A 23,734-nucleotide genomic window follows, 5' to 3' on the forward strand; every position below is an offset into this window, starting at 1 on the left:
CTCCCAAGTGCTGGGATTAAAGGCATGCGCCACCACGCCCGGCCTTTTTTTTTTTAAATAAAGTCTCACACTATAGCCCATGCTAACCTTGAATTGGAACTCATGACAATTCTTCTGCCTCAGGATCTTCAGTTCTGGGATTAGAGGCATGAGCCACCCTAGACCCAAACTATATATCAAAGCAACATTTTACAGGTTTTCTTTAAAATGGGGTCAGAAATAGCACCTTCATCCCCACCACCCCTGCCACTCTCCCTCATTCTGTTCTGTACCTGAATGTACTTAGGATCGAAAGATAACTTTGAAAGCTCTCCAGTAGCCTGCTCTAACAGGGTAAAGGCATTTCTGGCTAGCAGTTACTAAATTTTAATTCTAGAGCACTTAACCAGTAACTGGCAAAGTCCCACCATGAGAAGTATACACTGTAATGATAAGAGAAAATAAAGGCACACTTGGCTCAAATAAGCCTTAGCTACTGCCAGAATTCTTCCACATTTGCAATAAAAAATAAAAAGCAGGAGAAAGGTAACTGCTTTCCTGTAAAAGAAAAAGTGAGCCTTCCCATTTGTGAAACAAATAAAACAAAACTCTCTCTGGGTTTATATGAGTCCTTGCTCTTGCGGGATTATAGCTGTGGCTCATATACTGCAGCAATAACCCAGCTGCATGGAAACCTCCAGTGATAAACTACTTTTTCCTATCACGCTGTTAGACTTACACTGCTCTCTCATCTGAGCTCTAGACCTTCAAACACTGTTGGCATCACTTCTTGCATGTCTCGAAGGCACTTTAAATTCAAAGTCAATATTCCCAAGACCAATTTCTTTGACTCCTCAAAACTTGGTCCTCCTCCAGCAATCCCAGAGTGCATTCATCCTCTGTCCAGTCAGCTGTACAAGTCAGAGAGCTGTGGTGGTTAGCCTCACCTGCTTACCTACCATACACAACAGGACCAAGTCCCATTCATTTTACCTCATACCGTCTACTCCACTGCGCTGCGCGCCTCCTATTACTCTGGCCTGCTGTCTCTCCCGTGGGCCACAACACTGGCCTCCAAATAGGAACAGTATATCCACTCTGCCTCCTTCCAGTCTGCTTGCCACGCTTGAGCCAGAGTCATTTTAGAGCACAAAGCCAATTATGTCACACATGTACCCAGTTTCAAATCCTTAGATGACTTACTTTTGCTTTGGAGAATCGGGACAAAAAAAAAAATATCCCTTGGCATAGGCTACAATTCCCGGTGTGATCTGGCTCCCATCCACCTCTTCAGCCTCAATCCATGTCTTGGTCCCCTCTTACTAGGGAGGGATAGCATGCATGTCTTCAAAAGTGGTTAACTCCTGACCATCTTCCTGTGGGATAATTAATTGACAGGAGAATCATTATGACTGATGAAATAATTTGGAGACAGCAATATGAAAACAGCTCAATATGTTGGCCTTAATAGAGAGTGTGTTCTTGCTCCAACCTTGGCACAGCAAGCCCCACCCAAGCACAGAAGTTAGCACCAGGGTCCTCTCTCTGTCCTTGCTGAATTTGTTCCAGCCATGCTCCTTCCTCCGGGCCCTGGAGTGCATCTGGGATTCAAACCATCTTTGTCTGGCCTGCAAAACAAGTGCATTTCCATCATTTCATCTTTAGTGAAGTATTTCTCCATGTAAATTTGGGCAGCATGATAGAAAATTTTAAACATAGTTCAGCCTCAAATTTTTTTAAAACAATGTCTTATTCTTTATTTCCTTGTTGGGGGGGAGCTGAGGAAATGACTCAGCAGTTAAAGCTGCTTCCTTACAAAGCTTGACAGCCTGGGTTCAATTCCCCAGTACCCACAAAAAGCCAGGTACACAAAGTAGCCCATGCATCTGGAGTTTCTTTACAGAAGCAAGAGGCCTTGGCATGTCCATTTGTGCTCTCCCTCCTCTCTCCTTGCTTGCAATAAATAAATAAATAAAAAATATTTTAATAAGCTTTATTCTCTATTTCCTTTCTATGAAAAAATTTAAACACACATAAAAATACAACAGACAGTGCTGGAGAGATGGCTTAGCAGGTTAAGGCACTTGCCTGTAAAGTCAAAGAACCCAGGTTCAATTCCCCAAGTTCCACATAAGTCAGAGGCCCAAGGTGGCACATGCATCTGGAGTTCGTTTGCAGAGACTAATGCCCTGGCATGCATTCTCACTCTCTCTCTCTCTTTCTCTTTCTCTCTCAAATAAATAAAAATTTTAAAAAAAATAGAATATACAGTGAACCCTCACAGACATCATCCACACTCAATTTCCAATATTTTGCCATTTTACCTATTCTTTTCCATCTGAATTTTCTCTGCTAAAGAGTTTTTAAATCAAATCTGAGACAATTAACATTACATGCTTCTCTAAAAATTATGAACATTTTCTTATGTAGCCATAAACCTACTAGGATAGTTGACAAAATTAACATTAATTCTTTAATATCATCTAATAACAATGCATAATCAAATGTTTGTAACTGCTTTATAAAGTATTTATAAGCAATATATTTGAATCATGATTTAAAGAAGGTCTGTACATCACATTAGTCATGTCTCCTAAATCTCTCTTTTTTTCCCTTCTGTGCCGTCAATTTGCTGCAGAAACCAGGTCAGCTGTCCTGTAGAATGTCCTGTATTCTGGATTTATCTTTTTGCTGACTTGACTTGTCTCTCTCTTTCTCTATTTCTTGTAAAATGGAAATCAACTCCAAAACCTTGGCTAGATTGAATTAAGCCATTTTGGCAAGAGCATTTTATAGGTACGACTATGTATCTTATTTTCAAAATGTTTTTATTTATTAATTTTGTAAGGAGAGAGAGTGTGTTGGGGAGTGCCAGGACCTCTTGTCACTGCAAGCAAACTTCAGGTCCACTTTTGGCATCTGGCTTTACGTGGCTACAGGGGAATTAAACCCAGGTCATTAGGCTTTGCAAGCAAGTGTCTTTAACCACTTAGCCAAGGACTATGTATTTTAAGTTGCATCTTATCAAGAAGCCCACAGGGTTCATTTCCCTGCTTTTGATGATAACAATATTATATTTTTAAATCATTACTTGCAGAGATTCATAAATTCAACAATTAATTAAAGGTCATATGCCTATTATGAGAGAAGTGCATTTCCAAGTTCTTGTCATGAGAAGAAAACGAGACAGCAAGTTCTTACTTTCATAAAGCTTTTTGTTGCTGTTGTTGTTTTTCGAGGTAGGGTCTCACTCTAGCTCAGGCTGACCTGGAATTCACTATGTAGTCTCAGGGTGGCCTCGAATTCTTAGCAATCCTCCTGCCTCTGCCCCCCGAGTGCTGGGATTAAAGGTGTGTACCACTGCGCCCGGCTTCTCATAAAACTTTTATATGACTTCATTATCATCACCTGCCAATAAATTATCCTAAAGGAAGATAGCCAGGAGTTAGCACTTTTGGAGATAAGACCTTTGAGACATGCATGCTCATACTGGTTCTTTACACTCTTCTAAATGTCAGTATTTATTGTTTAATATCCATTTATATTAGATGCATATTTTAAAAATTATGCTTGCTTGCATGTGTATAGGTACATGCATTCTTCACCCAGCCTCATACTTACCAGGTGCTGAGTGATCTCAAGGGTATCTGCCCAAGCCATAACTAGATCACTTTCAGTGAGAACTCACCTCCTCAGTTTATATTCAAACCTTTTCACTGCTGAGGATGTAGCTAATGGCCAGGTGTGGTGGTGCATGCCTTTAATCCCAGTGCTCAGGAGGCTGAGGTAGGAGGATCGCCATGAATTTGAGGCCACCATGAAACTACAGAGGGAACTCCAGGTCATCCTGGGCTAGCGGGAGACCCTACCTCAATAAAACAAAGTAAAAAGGATGTAGCTAAGAGATAGAGTACTTGGCTAGCCCGTGCAGGACCCTGGGCTGGCTCCCCAGCACCACACACATAAAAGTTAAATAATAAAACATAATAAAAAGCAGAAAAATAATAAAATAAAAACATTGGCCATAGATCATTGAAATGAGGATGAATAATCCAAGATATTAATTATGATTTCTCTTTCTTAAGTCTGTGAGCAAAGACAACGCAAGCGGAGAGAGGACTTATGGGTTCTGACAGCTTTCTGATTTCTGATTCTTTTCTTTCCTAAAGGCTAATGTTTGATTTTTTTCCCTATAATTTTATAATCAAACCCTGTTCTCCCCCCCCCCATTTCCAGTTATTTTCTGTTCCTGGCAATCAAAAGAACTTTAATTAAAACATTGAGCATATCCCAGTGTGTGAAAAGATCACATGTCATTGTCAAGCAATTTTTTTCTTTTCAAGTGAACAGACCTTCTTATTGCCTTTGGACTTGAGCCCTCTGGCCAGTGCTTGGTGCAGAGTAAGCTATAAGGCATCAAGCTGAGTGATGACTACTGCACTCATGATCACACCTACCAAGACTGCTATGGCGTTTCCTCTCTTCCCTGACTCTGAATCCAATGGGATAACGATATTATCCTTAGATACCATGTAGGGAAAGATGAGCCTCAGAGGAATATGCCAGATCTTTCCTTTTATTTGGCATGCCAAAGTAATTTATCAACTTTGCAAACTACCTTGAACATTTCTTCAAAGATGAGAGGGAGGGCCGGGCGTGGTGGTGCACGCCTTTAATCACAGTACTCGGGAGGCAGAGGTAGGAGGATCGTAATGAGTTCAAGGCCACCCTGAGACTACGTAGTGAATTCCAGGTCAGCCTGGGCTAGAGTGAGACCCTACCTCGAAAAATAAACAAAAAAAATGAGAGGGAGGGCTGGGGAGATGGCTCAGTAGATAGTGTTTGCCACTCAACTCTGAGAACCTGAGTTCAGAACCTATGTATTTAAAAGCTAGCAGCTATGGTAGGTTTCTGTAATGCCAGTGTGCCTATGCTCACAAGGGAGGACGAGACATGAGGATTTCCTGGAAGCACAGTAAGATACCCTACCTTAAAACAAGGTAGAAGAGCCGGGCGTGGTGGCGCATGCCTTTAATCCCAGCACTCGGGAGGCAGAGGTAGGAGGATTGCCATGAGTTCAAGGCCACCCTGAGATGACAGAGTTAAATCCAGGTCAGCCTGGACCAGAGTGAGACCCTACCTCGAAAAACCAAAAAAAAAAAAAAAAAAAAAAACAAGGTAGAAGACCATTCCAAAAGTTGTCCTCTGACCTCCACACATGTGAGTTCCAGCACGCAAACACACACGCACACATGTGCCATATACACCAAATAAATAAATTTTGTAAATAAAGCAGAAAGAAGAAGGGTGTGTATTAGTCACTTCTGTCATTGCTGTGACAAAATACCTGACAATAGCAACTTAAAGGAAGGGTTAATTTTTGGCTCTCAGTTTGAGAGTACAGTTCATTGCAGTGGGAAGGCAAGATTGTGAAGTTACTGGTCACTGTTCCCTCCTCTGCTGTGTTCCCTGAGCCTTCTAGGGCATGCTAGAAGTCTTCTTTAGTACTGAGCACTCAACAACAGCCTCCTGTTTTCTACTTTGGAGAGTTTTGAGTCTCTTCAGTATCTACTGCCAAGTCCATAAAGATAGTTCTCAGGCTAGCAGTGACAGTGGCAGTCATACTCATTCTGCCTCCTCCTCTGCCACGTTCCCTGAGCCTTAGCATGCGTGACGGAGATGACTAAGTGCTAAGCACTGGGGCTTCTCTTCCTGTCATTTTGATGAGTCTTGGATTTCCCTAGTATTCACCACTAAGGGACAGGGGCCTGTTAGGCTATCTGGTGCTCTTGGATCCCTGAGGACTTACCCACTTCTCTCTCTCTCTTTCTCTCTCTCTCTCTCAGATGGAGCCATGCTAAACATAGCCCAGGCTGGCCTCAAACTTGTGATCCTCCCATCTCAGCCTCCCAGTAACTGGCATTTCAGGAGTGCACCACCATGGATGGTTTATAAAAGACATATTTATATTAGAAGGATCAGGCTGACAATACCTGATCAATCGATCTTTGGGGTAAACCACCTTGATATTTTGGAGCCTTGAAAATGTGATACTATTAGGAAGTCCATGGTATGGCCTGAATTTACTAAAGTCTTTAGTCACAACTATCATTTTACAGGAAACATGGAGAAAATAACATGCAATAGCTGTCAAGCCATGCTACAAAGAAACAATGGGCCAAATTTGTGATACAGGATATTCCATGGATTAAATGACTGAAGGGTCTCCTGGAAAAATGGCTTTGAGATAGAGAATCTGTGCAGGACTTTTCTTAGAGGCAGTTAGAGGGAAACCATTCCCATGAAATGAGACAGGCCGGATTGGACAAAGAGAGAAGTCAGTGTCCGTCACAGGTGGGATGAAGAACTGGAAGTGCTGGCCCTTCAGAGAGGTCATAAAGGCCAGAAGGTCTTGCCTTTGACCATTCACAGTGACCTTGCTCATACTTGAAAATGGGTCAAGGGGTTGTTTGTGCATGTAGAATATATGCTGCTCTCAAGAACTCCAAGTGATCGACCACATGCTTTGCCTCCTTCCTAGTGGCAGGCGGGTAAATGTTAACATTGAGATCAGAGAGAAGCACTTGGTACATGAGTGTGCTGACTTGAGCTCAGACCCCGAGAACCCACGGGAAGCCAGCAGCGATAGCCCCGGGGTGCAACCCCAGAGCACTGACAGCGGGATGAGCCGGGGACACAGGAGAATACCCAGGAGCACGTGAGCATAAACGTACAGGAATACGCATCATGCATCCACGTGCAAAGATTTAAATAAGTTAATAGAGGCTATCAATTGTCATTTACTTTGGAGGAAAAGTCCCAGCCCATCCCCTGATTTCTGGAGTCTTTAAACGTTCGCTGATATAGCTGACCTTTTGGATGCTGTAGGGATGACATTGGATTTGCCACAGCACAGGTGTATTGTCCCTCATTTATTCATTCCACCCATTACCATGTCAGTGGGAAAGTGTGCCAATATGATGATCTAAAGAACCCCCCGGGGCTGGAGAGGTGTTCAGCGGGTAGAGTGCTTGGTAAAAGCATAAGTACCTAAGTACAGACCCCCAGCACCCACAGGAAAGCCAGATGCTCGGATGGATGCCTGTGATCCCAGTGTGCCTACAATAACAAAGGGAGAATTTCCTAGAAATCCACAGAATTTTATAGCACAGGTCAGCCAGCCTGGAGAATGAAGCAGTGAACAAGAGTCCCTTGCCTCAAAGAAGGTAGAAGGCCACAACCCACCCCATAAGTTGTCCTCTGATCTACACACACACACACACACACACACACGCATGCATGCACACACTCTCTCACTCACATGAACACAAGCACATGCATGCATACACACATGAACTCCCAGTTGATCCTCACACTTTGACCACTTGAAATGCACACCAAAATAAAGGTGAAATGCCATGATGTCTCAAAATATTTCAGTGACATACTAGGGCTGGAGAGATGGCTTAGTGGTTAAGTGCTTGCCTGTGAATCCTTAGGACCCCAGTTCGAGGCTCAATTCCCCAGGACCCATGTTAGCCAGATGCACAAGTGGGCACACACATCTGGAGTTCATCTGCAGTGGCTGGAAGCCCTGGTACACCCATCCCCCATCCTCTCTCTCTGTCTCTCTCTCTCTCTCTCTGTCTCTCTCTCTCTCTCTCTCTCTCTCTCTCTGTCACTCTCAAATAAATAAATAAAAATAAACAAAAAAATTTAAAAAATATTTCAGTGACAAACTGAAAGAAGGGAATCTGTTGCCACATTGATGAGATGTTAATAATCATTGATGTTGAGCATCAGGTGATTAGCATTTATTCTGTCATTATCTCTACATTTTCTTAAAATTTCTGTTTTGAAAATATTTGACCAATCATAATGACTTACATCTGGAATCCAAGCACTTTAGGAAGCTGAAGCAAGACAATTGTGAGTTCAAAGTCAGCCTGGGATACATACTGAGGCTCTGTCTCAAAAACACTTTTATTTTTAAATTTAAAGACAGGTGATCGCTAATTATACTATGTCACTAACCATTACAAGATCCATTGTTGCCGCTCAAGTCCAAGGTTCCTTTCCATGGTGTCTCCAGAGATGGAAAACTTTGTCCTCATTTAAACTGCCAGAAAGAGTCCAACTCTTTCAAAAACATGACTAAGGCCATCAAAACTATAGAAGGCAGACATCTTTTGCATATATGTTCACCAAATTATAATCAAAGCCAACCATACTACTGGGTACAGGATAAATGATGATGAATAAATGTTTGTGTACATTAAAATTCAAAGACTATTCCCTGGGCTCTCCTTCCTGCCCCTATCCACCATTCCTTTAGTTTATTTCTACCCTTTGTATTCTCTGGATTACAGTTAGGATCTATGCCCAGTAGACCAGGGTCATGAGTTCTTGCTGTCTTGTTTTTGGCCTCATATGAGCATTGGCCCTTCATGTGTAGATATTATTCTTATTGCTATTATCAATAATGACCTCCTCCTCTTAAAAACAAATCCCCTTCCAAGTGGGTGTTCCTCATAAGTGAAGAGCAGTAATAGGTAAAACATGTTTCAGAGAAAGTAGGACAGCAGGAAGTGGAGGGGGAAAACTGAGCTCTACTACCAGAGAGTAGAGAAGTGGGGGGCGTGGTGGTTAAGACCAGGCAGATTCAAAACCTCCCAGGACACGTGGGAAAAAGTGTCAGAATTCTGGCCAGGAACTGAAATGTATGTCTACAAAACATGTATAGCCAAGCAACTAAGCACTTCACCTCGCCGTATCCTTTCCCAAGGCCCCTGAAGAGCTGTCTTCCCACACCTCCTTGCCCTTTTCCCCCAGCAAAGTCCAAAATCAGCAGTCAGTGTTGACATTAACGTGCAAAGGGCTTACAGCCCCAGGTAAAACAAAAGATGCCTGCAAAAAAGCAAATGAAAAAGAAACCCAGGGAAAGTTCATGATGGAAAAATAAACACAGGCAAAACAAACATCCACAGGGAGGAGAAAGAGGAAAACCAAAAAGACAAGATCAGCCAGAAAAAATATGACCAAAAACAATGAGAAAGCCAAGAACAGGGGGGAAAGGGGTCAGTGGGGTGACTAAAATAAAATACAGGCATAGTCCTCCAAAAACAATAGCAGAGAAAATGGCAGGGACAGAATTAGAATTCAGGACCCAAGAGTAAAGGCTTGTACATACAGTATCCCTCTCAACCCAGACACCACTCCCAAAAGGGAGGCTGCTATGTCCGTCTTCCATGGTGAAATAGAGGCTTACCAAGCTATTTTGTAGGACTAGACAAATACACAAGGACTGATGGTACACACCTATAATCTCAGTGCTCAGGAGACTGAGGCAGGCAGGTGTATCATGAGTTCAAGACCAGTCTGGGCTACACAAAGATTCTATCTCAAAAAAAAAAAAAAAAAATGGTAGAAGAGAATCTGAACACAGCTTTGGTCATTTCAAAATTTATACTCTCAGGCTGGGGGTGTACCTCAGTGGTAGAGCACTTGCCTAGAATGTTTGAGGCCCTAGGTCAATCCCTACCTCAGTACTGGAAAAAAAAAGTTCTAAAAATAATAAAAATAAAATTTGCCGGGTGTGGTGGCGCACGCCTTTAATCCCAGCACTTGGGAGGCAGAGGTAGGAGGATCGCCGAGAGTTAGAGGCCACCCTGAGACTCCATAGTGAATTCCAGGTCAACCTGGACTAGAGTGAGACCCTACCTTGAAAAACCAAAAACAAACAAACAAACAAAAATAAAATTTATGGGCTGGAGAGATGGCTTAGCAGTTAAGGCACTTGCCTGTGAAACACAAGGGCTCCTGTTCCACTCTCCAGGTCCCATGTAAACCAGACACACAAGGTGTCACAAGCACACAAGGCTGTACATGCACACAAGGCAGCACACGAGTCTGGAGTTCAATTTCAGTGGCTGGAGGCCCTGGTGTGCCAATTCTTCCCTCTCACTGTCTCCTAAAATAAGATAAAATAAAATAAAATAAAATTTATACTCTCTTACAGACTAGCTTGAGTTTGAAAAAAATGTGGCAAATATGACTTTTGACTTTAGTTAATTATATTCACTAATGTTCATAATCATATGCTGAACTATTTCTTAAGTTTTGATATTCTGTGTCTGCATGGGCATGTGTGTGATGCTGATGATCAACTTCCAGGGCATCAGACCTGCTAAGCATACACTCTACCACTGAAGGCTGCCCTCAACCTTGAGTAATTTACTGAATTAATGTAGTAATTGTATTTTTAATGTGGTTTTTTTTTTTTTTTTTTTGGTTTTTCAAGGTAGGGTCTCACTCTGGCTCAGGCTGACCTGAAATTCACTCTGTAGTCTCTTGGCAATCCTCCTACCTCTGCCTCCCAAGTGCTGGGATTAAAGGCGTGCGCCACCACGTCCAGCTGTATTTTTAACGTTTTAAAACCATTATCCTTCTCAGCACAGTCAGCCTCCCACTGTTAAATCTTTCCACATGCATGAGCAACTAGCTACATCCAAGCGGCTGAAGCAAAAGAGATGACCCTAACCCTGCTCAGGTGTTTCTAAGTATGCGAAACAAATAAATAAATAAAGTTAAAAGCCAGGTGTGGTGATTCTTGCTTTTAATCCCAGCACAAAAAAAAAAAAAAACTGAGATAATACGATCATCATAAGTTCAAGACCAGCCTGGGCTACAGAGTGAGTGCTAGCTAGATCATCCTCGGCTAGAGGGAGACCCTGCTTCAAAGAAAAAAAAAGTTAAATTAAAGGCTGAAGAGATGGCTCAGCAGTTAAGGCACCTGTCTACAAAGCCCAAAGACCCAGGTTTGATTCCCCAGTACCCACATAAATCCAGATGCACAAGGTGGTACATATGTCTGGAGTTCATTTGCAGCGGCTAGAGGACCTGGCATGCCCATTCTCTCTCTTTCTATCTGGCTCCCTCTCTATCTCAACTCAAATAAATAAATAAAATATGTTTAAGTTAAACTGAAAATAATCTAGGATTAAGGAGATGTTTTAGTGGGCAAGCATGAGGACCCGAATTTAGTTCCTTAGAAGCCATGTAAGATGTTGGGCATGGGGTGGCATACACTGCAGAGAAAGAGGCAGGGACCCTGGGGCTCTCCGGCTCTCTAGTCTAACTGAATTGGTGAGCTCTAAGTTCTGCCAAAAAAAAAAAAAAAAAAACCTATCCCAAAAAATAAATGGAGAGTGACTGAGGAAGATCCCCACTGTCTACCTCTGACCTTCACATGCACATGCACACACAGTGTGGTCACATGCATAACACACATGCATGCATACCACACACATATGCAAAAGAAAGGTCTGAAATTAATCTGAGAAAGACTAAAGTTCTGGAGGTAAGTGAGATGAGTCCAGGGTAGCACAAGAGGAAGACTACATCCAATATGAAAATGTCTCTGCAGTTAATGACAAAAGTGGGGGTAAGGAAGCGGCCACGTGTATCTGGTGTGTGACGGAGGCCCTGAATGACATATGCTTTATATTCCCCCATTAGATCATAAGTTCCTAGAGAGCAGGGACCACATACTACATCTTAATCTTGTCCAAACTAACACAGTCTTAAACTCAAAGCCACTCAAAGAGTAGTCAACTAGCTGAATGAGTCCTGGGACTTATTACTTTATTACTTTGTGAATTTGGGGTGTATCAAGATACTCTTATTTTTGGGCTCAATGCTAGAGGACCTGCCTAGCACCCTGGGTTAGGTCCCTAACAAACAAAGACAACCAGGGTGGCATAGCCAAATACAAGAGAAGTGAGATGAGATGCACTGTGCTTGGGAGATAGTAAAAAGAAGTGCTAATCTGACAGTTGCCATGAAGTGGCCTTCCTGTATTCCTTGAGTGCCTTGTTTGTTGTAACTTTTCAGTTTTCCCACCTATCAGAGTTCTTACATTTATTTAGTTAGTACTGGAAGCATTAAAAAAAAAAAAAAGTACAGAATTGAGGCAGACAGAATGACTAGGCATCGTTTTCCAGTAGGAATTCTTGAGCCAGTGGAAGTTCGGATATTTCCACAAAGAGCCTCTTCTCCAACATGACTTTACAGGCCCCTCAGATGTACTGGCTGGGTTCTGAATCCGGTGTTGATTTTGCTGGTTCATAAAGCCAAGCAGAGTTCCTGCAGCCAAACAGGTGTATTTGTTTTTGAGTGATAAGGACACTTGATCACTCTGTTTAGGTCAATAATAAACACTTCAGAAATCCTTCTAAGTCTGAAAGAGGAAAGAATTGAAAGAAAGAAAGAAATGAAGGAAGGAAGGAAGCAAGCAAGCAAGCAAGCAAGCAAGCAAGCAAGCAAGCAAGAAAGCAAGAAAGCAAGAAAGCAAGAAAGCAAGAAAGCAAGAAAGCAAGAAAGCAAGAAAGCAAGAAAGCAAGAAAGCAAGAAAGCAAGAAAGCAAGAAAGCAAGAAAGCAAGAAAGCAAGAAAGAAAGAAAGAAAGAAAGAAAGAAAGAAAGAAAGAAAGAAAGAAAACCTTCAGCAACAGTCTGTTAATGTAGTCCTATTCCTTAGAGAACATACGGCCTTCTACCAAACCTGGGTGATTGCTAGCTGACCCTGTTAGCCAGCAAGCAAACCACTCTGCTTCAAAGGAACTCTCAGATTAAGTTTGTCCAATCTTTGAAAAAATAAATACTTCCACTGTCAGAAGTAATTTAAAAAATATAAAAACGAGTATAGGGATCCCAAAGAGATACCAGAGGGAATAAATGTAATGAGGGAAGCTCTTGCACACTTCTAGCCGAAACGAGCTGGAATGGGCGAGGTTCTGCCTGCAGGAACACACCTTGGATGAGAGAGGCAGTGGCAAAAGCAGACCCAGCTGGCTAGCTGAAGGAAGAGCAGCGTGGCCAAGGGAAAGTCAAAGGGGCAGTCACCACCACAATCTTGCTGCTCCTTGAAACTACCTAAGAACCTGGCGCTGCAGCCAGGAGGGCTTACAAGGGATGAGCGTCCAAATCACATTCACAGCTTTCTGCCTCTGTTAGCAAGGTGCTGCTCGTTACCCAGCTCTGTGAGGAGAGGTCCAGGAGATGGGAAGAGAAAGACAGCCCCCCGTGCATGGTCCCTGCCAGCCTCGCACTGAGTGAGCTTGAGTCTCTCAGCATTCACCCTTCATTCTCAGTCATCCCCACTCTTGAGTTTTTCTTTACCACTGCACATCATTTCAAAGGAACTTCTTTTGGCTAGAATTTGATTAGTCTGCACATCACCAGTGGCCACAGTGGGTTGTTTGGTGAAAGGGCACAGATGGGCATCCCCATCTCTCTCTGTCTCTCTCTGTCTCTCTCTGTCTCTCTCTCTCTCTGTCTCTCTCTCTCCCTCTCTCTCTCTCACACACACACACACACACACACACACACACACCTTGGTGGTCTCCTGGACTACCTAGGATTAGCCCTCAGCAATGGCCTGCAGTGTGTTCTCTGCTGAGTAACATTGCTGAAAGGTGGACACCATCCACAGAAAAGAAATAAAAAGGTAGGCGTGAAAAGAGTGCCTGTGACAAATTTCTATTGTCTCTCTTTGTGACTTTACCCTAGGGTGTTTGAAGTCTCTACTAATCAAACTAATCCTTCTTTCTCCAATTGCTGTTTTGCCTTGGGTTTTTTTTTTTTTTTCTTTTCTTTGTATTTGGAGACAGGTTTTCCTCTATAGCCCAGGCTGGAGTTTATGGTGCTCTAGGCTTAGCTTCCCCTATATTGCAGTTGGGGTGGGGGGAGGGACATCACACGGGTCTCATCTTCAAGGATGAAGCTATGCAGTTATTTCCTGTTCTGTATGTAAATGCTTCACACATTTCTCTTGCCTTATAAATCTTGTCTTTACAAGTCACATTTTTTTTCAGCATTTTTCTACCACGCTGCTATGGTGCAGTTAAACATCTATGTATGCTCAAATATTTAGTAGTGAAGGGTCTGCCACTTACTTAACTTGCTCAGAAATACATAGATAAATTATATATATATGTGTGTGTGTGTGTGTGTGTGTGTGTGTGTGTGTGTGCTTTTGGTTCATTTTCTATTTTCCTGTCTGAAAGGCAGGCATGGGGTCTGAAATTGCAGCAGCCATCCCTAAAAGGAAGCAGAAAGAAAAAAATATCTTGGAGACTACCTGTTAAGAAAAACATAATACCACTCTATAAGACTGAAAGCCTACAGAGATCTTTTAATCATTTGCAGTTGAAAGCATATCTAATTAATATGGATTTTGTCACCATCTAAAAGGTATGTGACTGTATGTATAAAAGAAGATAAAATTATTGAAACAATAGAAAGTATATATATATCATTTCATTTTTGTAGGCTGACATTTTTCATTAGAAACTTGAAAGAGCCAGGTATGGTGGCACATGCCTTTAATCTCAGCACTCAGGAGGCAGAGGTAGGAAGAGAATCTCCCTGAGTTCAAGGCTATCCAGAGACTACATAGTGAATTCCAGGACAGCTTGAGCTAGAGTGAGACCCTATCTCAAAAAACAACAATTTAAAAAAACACAGAAATAAAGAAAAAATAGGCACGTTACATGCCTTGTAATCCCAACACTTGGACAGCAGAATAGGTGGATCAGGAGTTCAAGACCAGCCTGGGTTACCTGAAACCCTGTCTCAAAAAAAAGTGAAAGATGGGCTGGAGAGATGGCTTAGCAGTTAAGGCGCCTGCCTGCAAAGCCTAAGAACCCAAGTTCAATTGTCCAGGACCCATGTAAGCCAGATACACATGGTGGTGCCTGTGTCTGGAGTTCTTTTGCAGTGGCTGGAGGCTCTGGCATACTCTCTCTCTCTCTCTCTTTCTCTCTCTCTCAAATAAATAAATATAAATCTTTTTTTTAAGTGAAAAAGAGACAGAGGCACAGAGAAAGAGGATGACCAAAAGAAAAAAATAAACTGCTTCCTTAAGACAGAACCCTGAGAGGTATGGAGTCTAGCTGATTTGCTCATCCTGAGAACTCGAGGTCACAGTCAACTAAAGCTCACAGCTTTACCTACTGAACACCTCATACCCAGCTATTGTCAACCACAAAGTCACGCTGTGAAACCTGATTTGAGTTCTTAGACATTCTCAGTGAACCTTCACTAAGAATCTTATTTTGGAGAACCCTCTAGTGATTTAGGTGTAATACCTTCTACTGGCCATCCCATGGCTGGGCTTTAGAGGTGAGACTTGCCTTGGCATGGGCGCTTTACACCTACTCATTTGTGAAGCTCTAGGGACTTGTTACGTTTGAGCTAGCTGATGTAAGAAATGTGTATTATCGGCTGGAATATCCAGCCAGTGTTTCCAGCTAGTCCTAGTCACCTTCTGTCCGAGATGAAATGTGTCACAGTTTGAACCATTATAACATATGTGACAACTTAGTGGCTTTCTGTATGTCTTCTAGACGAATTCTGGTTTTCTTCATAAAATAAGCCTTTTTACCATTTTTCCTCCAGCCTTTTCTTTCTAGCTCCCTGCCCAAGGGGGATCAAACCCAGGGCCTCACACATACTAGGTAAGTGTTCTATCACCGAGCACCTCTCCACAAGCTTTTGGTTCCTTTTCTATCTTCCTGTCTAAAAGGCAGACATGGGGTCTGGAATTGCAGCAGCCATCCCTAAAAGGAAGCAGAAAGAAAAATAATATGGTAACTTTCTGATGGAACTACCTGTTAAGAAAAACAAAAATACCACTCTATAAGACTGAAAGCCTATAGGAGATCTTTTAATCATTTGCAGTTGAAAGCATATCTAATTAATATGGATTTTGTCACCATCTAAAAGGTATGGTCTTGGCACAAGAGTCACTTCCAGCTGGTAATGGTGGCATACACCTTTAATTCCAGCACTTGGGAGGCTGAGGTAGGAGGATGGCTGTGAGTCTGAGGCCAGCTTGAGACTGCACAGTGAGTTCCAGGTCATCCTGGGCTAGAGCAAGACTCTATCTTGAAAAAGCAAAAAAAAAAGAGAGAGAGGGAGAAGGAGTCATGTCCAGACTTATACAGGCCACTGATAGTGTCCTAATAGGAACTACAGCTGCCCACAAGTTAGCAAGAGCATGAGATTTGCATATGTCACATTTCCCAAACTCTTATAATCCATGAGTCCTAGCTACTGACTTTAGTTGTTTGTTTTGTTTATTCAAATATTTACTATGAAAAATTAAATTTTTTCAGACCATTGGGTAAAGTTCCAGTTTTTTAGATTAGTCAAGTTTGCTACCTTTACCTCTAGGGAGTTAGTCAAATATTGGGCCAAAAGAATTGAATAGTCTGTGAATCCTGGTAATCATAGCCATGAAATTGTTCAAGAAATCAATCTTCCTCTGGCCTAGAGAAATGTCTAGAGACTCTGGGAGAAGAATGCTGGCCTTCATATGAGGTAGAAAGACACAGAAAAGACATGCTTTGTTCTTGCAAACTTCCAAAGAACAGTTTTAGTAAATAAGGTTCAGCCAGCACTTCTGCAGATAAAACTCCCTCACCTTGGCATCACTAAAGTGCAGACCAAGACAGAACAAATTTTCTCTACCCTTAGTCCCCAGGCCTCAGCTTTGTACTGGGCCCCAAAATACTTTCTGTTTTGGAAACCCCAAACCATGCAAAAGTCAGTAGATCTGGGGTTTGAATATATGAATAAAACAAGCCAAGTTTCCGCCTGACCTTGGCTAACCTTGCAATCAATCGTTCTTCTAGTGCTGCTCCAGCCAAGAGTGAAGCTTGTGGTTTCATCTTGGTTTTACCACAAAACTGTGTGATGAAACACTCGGAGCCCACGGAGATTTCTGCTTCCATTCCTGTCTTATTTGAAATTCTTGTTTGCAAAACCTGGTGAGTTCTATAGCAGATGACTATGTATGTTGATGATTTCTGCTCCATAGAAAAGAAACAAGTTTCTGCCCCTCAAAACTTATTAAAAAATTTAAAGACAATTTTCATGTGTGTACATAGTCTATTTTGATCATAAACCTCTCCCATTACTTTCTATTGCCTCCCTCCCCATGCATCTTCCCTGAACCCCTTCTTTCCAACTAGCCCCTCCTCTGCTGAGATGTCTTTCCCCCCTTCCTCTAACATCCATGACATAACGTCGATGGGCCCAATATTGTGCAGGTCTTGTGAGGGAATGGCAGCCGTTGTGAGGTCATGAGTGCAACATCCACTTCATGTCCAGAAGACAGCATTTCAAAGCACCCCTTCCTATCCTGTCTTTCCACCCCTCTCCTGCAATGTTCCCCAAGCCTTCAGCAGTGCTTTTTTTGAGAGCTCAATAATGAAAACACAGAGAGAATCAATGCCTGGCATGGTGGCCTGCACTTGTAATCCCAGCACTTGGGAGTCTTACAGGAGGATTACATTATGCGTTCAAGGCCAACCGGGACTGCACAGTGAGGGAAAAAAGAGAAATGCAGAAGGTATTGCTAAAATCCAGTCAGTGTAAAATCATGAATATTCCACAGATCTAAGTCTACATAATACTACTATTACCCCAGCTATAACAGCAACTCAAATAATTTGGAAGGCGCATTTAGACAAAAAATAAACTTGCTGGTGGTTAGGTATGATGCAGTAGTGGAACTAGTGAAGGAAACCCACAAACTGACAAGTGCTGCCCCAGAGTAGAAGAACAAGAAAGAAAGGGGGAGAAAAAAACCTGGCATAACAGCCCAAGAGACCTCAGAGACGAATAATAAGTGATGCTCTACCCCTTCCCATGTGGAGGAGTCCCATGCTGTCCCGCCACAGCCTGGGTGAACCCAGGACACATGTGGAGAGAAGGCAAAATTCTGAGAGGGCTGTCATTAGCAAGAATGGAGTCCCTCCAACTCATGAGCTTTGTTGCAGCATTGGAGATAGATGCAAGAGCGTCTGTGTTCTGCATTGTAGCCCGAAGGGCAGGGCAGACAGCTCAGCGAGTAAAGTGCTTGCTGTGTATTCTAGCTTGCCATTGATGCCGATGAAGGCAAGAGTGACTACGATTATGTGATGCTAAAATTAACCTAAGGGCTAGAGAAATGGCATAGCGGTTCCTGGCAAAGCCAAAGAACACAGGTTAGATTCCCCAGTACCCATGTATAACCAGATGCACAAGGTAGACCATGTGTGTGGAGTTCATCTGCAGTGGTTAGAGGCTCTCGCACACCTGATGTCTTTCTCTATCTTCCTCCCCACCCCCGACTTCTCTTTCTCTCAAATAAATGAATAATAAATTGAAAGAACTGGGTGTGGTGGCTCACTCCTTCCATCCCAACACTCTGGAGGCTGAGGTAACCAGCATGGGCCTACAAAGTGAGTTCCAGGTCAGCCTGGATAGAGGGAGATGTTGCCTCAAAATAATAATGATAATAATAATAATAATAATAATAATAAAAAAATTAATGTAAAAGGAGAATTTAGAGGTTTCAACTCCCAGTAGCCTTGGTCTTGATGCTTTGAGGCATATAACAATGCAAAATATGTAGGGAGTATGACGCGGGGAAACGCAGCCCGCCTCCTGGAAACCAACTGAAAAAGCAAAAGGGGCAAAAGTTCCCATATCACCTTCAATAGCTCATCTAACTCCTGTCTATGAGGCCCAACCTTCCAGAAGATTTCACCACCTCCCAATAGTACCACACCTTTAACATATATGGTCTTTAGGATATATTTAAGATCCAAACCCCAGCAGATGTTCTATAACATAGGTTGTCGTTAACCAAAGGGTCTTTGAGGAAATCTCACTAGTACCTATCTTTTTTTTTTTATTTCTGTGAAATGCTGGATTCTAGGACCTTTGTCTTGTCACAGTCCAGAACTGGACAAAATCGGATGGAAAAATAAAAAACTGTGTGCCTTGAGCCTCTTCAAATTCTGAGTCCTAGCTATGCAGTGGGTCACACCTATGACCTCTGCAATTGGGAGGCTGAGTGAAGGAGGATTGTCTTGAGTTAAAGGCCCTCTTGAACTACAAAGTGAACTCCAGGTCAGTCTGGACTTGAGTGAGACCCTGCCTCCAAAAAAAAAAATTATCTGAATCCTCTTTTATAAATAAGAAATTTGGGCTGGAAAGATGGCTGAGCAGTGAAGATGCTTGCCTGCAAAGTCAAAGAACCCAGGTTTGATTCCCCAGTACCCATGCAAAGCCAGATGCACAAGATGGTGAATGTGTCTGCAGTTTGTTTGCAGTGGCTAGAGGCCCTGGCATGCCCCTTCTCTCTCTTTTTCTCTCTCTCCCTGCCCATGTGTGTGTGCCCCCCCCTCAAATAAATAAATAAAAATTTATCCACATAAAGAAACAAAACAAACATCAAATGACCTTACAATAAAGAAAGAACTTCTGCATTATCCCAAGAGCCTTTTTGTGAATTCCTATGCATGTTAGGAAACTGAGACCAGAGCAGGAGAGAAACATGCTACCAGCTACAATAAAATCCCTGAAGCAGAAAACTGGTCTCAACATGTCAGGAATGCACTAAAAACAATCCTTGTGTCAATAAGATTGTAGAGGCCAACTCTTGAAAAGTTAAAATTTCTGCAAAAATAAGAGTGACCCACCCAAGGCTGGGGGCTGAAAGTGTAGAGGCCTTGACTAGCATGTGCAAAACCCTGGGGTGGGGGGAGAGCCAGCTTTGATGACTCACGCCTGTAATAACCCAGCACTTGGGAGGCTGAAGTAGGAGACTTAAACATCCAAGGCCAGCTTGTCTCAAACAAATAAATAAATAAATAAACTAATGAATATATAAATCACCCCAGGAGACAACTAGTGGGATCCTCTCCCTGTTCGTCTCCTACCAACAATGCTACACATTTTTTTTTTCATATCCTTCCCAGGGGTCAGTGTGGTAGAAACCCTATAGATCCGATTCTACCTTCCTGTCCTCAATTAAGATTGCAGGTTGCCTGATATCCTGTGACTGCCATGTGCACCGACTGACTCCATAGGTCACAGGTGAAGTCTCTCCACAGAGCTCATTGAAGTGATTCAAAGGGGTCGCTTCTTCCTGAAGTACCATCCGGGGCTGTGGCTCCAAAATCAAAATTCTAGGACAAGATTACATAGTTGGCATTGAAACTAACACATGGTCACATAAAAGGGGCCCACTAATTTCCTACCCTTCTGTAAAATACATAGACAGACTCCCCGCGGTAAGAAGCCACCCACCAACTGCCTATGTCACCAATGCATAAAACTTGGTGAGCTCATAACGTAAACAAAGGACTATTTACTGTAGTCTTGGCACTGGATTAAGCTTGTAAACAATAGCTCGGTGGAATATTTTTACGTGGAGTTTGTTTCCTGAGTATGGTTTTATTACAAATCTGTACACTTACCAAAAGACTACATTACTCATTAGGCAGTATAGCTGTCCTTGGAACCTGAATCAAAGGAATGATAGTTTAAAAAAAAAAAGGGCAAAATGTTGAGGTGCAGGAGAGGTCCTTCACACAGTGTCCAGCAGGTGGCACTCGCATTCAAGGATACAGGATCTATCTTTAGTGAATAATAGATGCCTTCCTTGTTGGGGGAAAATAAAAAAAGAAAAGAAAATGAATGTTATTTCTGCTGTCTTCTTAAATGACGTTTCAACATTAAATATAAGCAACGAGTCTATTTATGACTTGTTTGCCTAATGCAATCCAGAATTCTACACTGAAGATACTGCTTTGTGAGCAGTCATTCAGACTGAGATATAGACACATTTTATATCCCTTTCTCAATCTGGCAATGTTTGGAACTGGATTAAGAACTCACACTTAAGCCTATAACCTCAACATTCAGAATTATAGGAGGCAGGATTGTGAGCCTGAGGCTACCTTAAATTACATGAAAAAAAACCTGTCTCAAAAATAAATAAATAAGGCTGGAGAGGTGGATCAGAGGCTAAAGGCACTTGTTTGCAAACCATGACTGCCTGGGTTCAATTCCCCAGTACCCATGTAAAGCCAGATGCACAAAGTGGCACACAAGTCTGGAGTTCATTTGCAGTGGTAGGAGGCCCTGGCATGCCCATCTCTCTTTCTACCCCTTTCTCTCTCTCTCTCTCTCTCTCAAATAAATAAATAAATAAAAACTCACATGTAAAATTCAATGGTGGAGCATTTGCTAAGCCCTAGATCCAATCCCTAGCACCAAAAAAATGATGATGATGATGATGATGATGAAGGAAATCTCACATGTAAATTTGAATATGTTGAAAACAAGTCAAAAAAAGAATTAATTGAAGCTAGGCGTGGTGGCGCACGCCTTTAATCCCAGCACTCGGGAGGCAGAGGCAGAAGGATCGCTGTGAGTTCAAGGCCACCCTGAGACTAAAGAGTTAATTCCAGGTCAGCCTGGACCAGAGTGAGACCCTACCTCGAAAAACCAAAAAAAAAAAAAGAATTAATTGAGGCTGGGTGTGATGGTGCATGCCTTTAAACCCAGCCCAGGCCAAGGTAGGAAGATTGCTGTGGGTTTCAGGCCAGCCTGAGACTGCATAGTGAACTCCAGATCAGCCTGAGCTAGGGGGAGACCCTAACTTGAAAAAGAAAGAAAAGAAAAAGAAGGTTAGAGAGATTGTTTAGTAGTCAAGCTGCTTGCTTGTGAAGCCTAAGAATGCATTCAAATCTTCAGATCCCAGATAGCCAGACACAGACACAAGCATGCAATGTTTCACATGTGCAGAAGGGGGCGCACATGTCTGGAGTTCGTTCACAGTGGCTGAAAGGCCCTGACTACCCATTTTTCCCTCTTTCCCTCTCTCTCTCTCTCTCTCTCTCTCTCTCTCTCTCTCTCTCTGTGTGTGTGTGTGTGTGTGTGTGTGTGTGTGTGTGTGTGTGTGTGTCTCAAAAAAAAATTGAGTTGAGCAGAGAAAAATAAAAGATAAAAAAAGAGGAGCTAGAGAGATGGCTCAGTGGTTAAAGGCTCTTGCTTGTAAAGCCTAATGGCATGAGTTCGTTTCCCCAGTATCCACATAAAACCAAATGGACAAAGTATGCATCATGCACCTGGAGGTTCTTTGCAGTAGGAGGCCCCGGTGTGTCCATTCTCTCTCTAAGAAATAATGTTTGTTTGTTTGTTTTGGTTTTCGAGGTAGGGTCTCACTCTAGCCCAGGCTGACCTGGAATTCACTATGGAGTCTCAGGCTGGCCTCGAACTCATGGCGATCCTCCCACCTCTGCCTCCCGAGTGCTGGGATCAAAGGCATGTGCCACCATGCCTGGCTAGAAATAAATATTTTTTAAAGATAAAAAAAATAATTCCTTTGTAAATAGTATCTCTTTTCTTTTGTGTGTGTGGTGGGGGGCAGGAACAGGGTCTAGGGTTGAATGATGGCTTAGAATTCGAGATACTCCTGTTGGGATTACAGGCATGTACCATCACACCTGGTTGAGGGTATTTTAATATTACGATGGTAACTACAGAGCCAGGCATGGTGGTGCAAACTTTCAGTTCCAGCATTGAGAGACTGAGGTAGGAGTGTCACTGGGAGGTCAAGGCCAGCCTGAGGCGACAGAGTGAGTTTTATGTCAGCCTAGGCTAGAGCGAGACCCTGCCTCAAAAAATAAAAATAATCAATAGTAGCTATAGTTGCCAATTCATAGCTCATGAAGGCCCAGAAATTATTTTTGGTAAAGAGATAATTATGTCATAATCAATAGACTATGTTTATAACTTATTTACTCTTGAGTCATACATACTAATAATTATTAATAATCCATAACATCTCCTCTTTGAACAAGCAAAATCAATGGTTCTATTGTCTGAGTAAAATAAATGGAAGTTCCGCGAGGTCTGATTGGCATGTAAGAGCCAGAACGCTAATGCTAGCTAACTCCCTGAGCTACTTACTGAGCACTTACGTGTCCTGCAATGAAAAGACCTGCAACCTACCAGCAATTTCATCTTTATAGAAACCCTGAGGGAAGGTAGCCCAATCAGCTCCACTTTGCAGGAAAGGAAAGTGAAGTTTAGAGGCAAATTACATAACCTCATCATTATATAAGCCTCATCTCATCTGGGGGTATGAAGAATAACAAAAACCTCCATGTCTTAGGTTTGTGAAAATCATCCTTACAAAACACTTAGACTGAGTGTCGGTTACTGTTTCACCACTGTGTCCAAATACCTGACAAGAACTTCAGGGAGGAAAGATTTATTGTGGCTCCTGTTTTGAGGGGATATAAGCTCCTCGTGGTGGGGAAGGCTTGACACCAGGGAGTGGCTCCAGGTTGTGGAGGCAGAAGCACGAGGTTGCTTGCTCCATGGACCAGGAAATAGAGAGCAGTCAGGAAGTTGGACAGGGCTCTTAAACCTGCCCACCCCCAGCGACACACTTCCTCCAGCAAGGCTCCACTGCCGAAAGGTTCAACAACCTTCCCCAGCAACACCATTAGCAGGAACCAAATGTTAAAACATATGAAACTAGGGGGGCCTTATCACATTCCCACACAACAGATGTGTAAATGCCTGTATTGCATATTACTCATGATAATACTACTGTTGCTACAATGGTTAACTATGAGTATTTTTTATGATTCTTATTTTTGTTATAAACTCAGGATCAGAAAAGACAATAATAATACATCACAAAGTCAGAATTTAAATTCAAGCCTATCTGACTAAAATTTGGGTGCAGGCCTGGAGAGATTGCTTGGTGGCTAAGGTGCTTGCCAGAGAAGCCTAAGGACCCAGGTTTGATTCCTGAGAACCCAGGTAAGCCAGATGCACAAGGTGGCACATGCACCTGGAGTTTGTTTGCAGTGGTTAGAGGCCCTGGCGCACCTATTCTGT

The 23,734-nt window shown here is 42.6% G+C and overlaps 1 pseudogene; it reads right to left on the reverse strand.

The window, feature by feature from the left end:
• Positions 1-23,734, reverse strand: part of LOC101612407 — a 52,675-nt pseudogene that overhangs the window by 6,432 nt on the left and 22,509 nt on the right.

This window comes from Jaculus jaculus, chromosome 7 (genome assembly GCF_020740685.1).
Source record: "Jaculus jaculus isolate mJacJac1 chromosome 7, mJacJac1.mat.Y.cur, whole genome shotgun sequence".
In the NCBI taxonomy this organism is placed as follows: Eukaryota; Metazoa; Chordata; class Mammalia; order Rodentia; family Dipodidae; genus Jaculus; species Jaculus jaculus.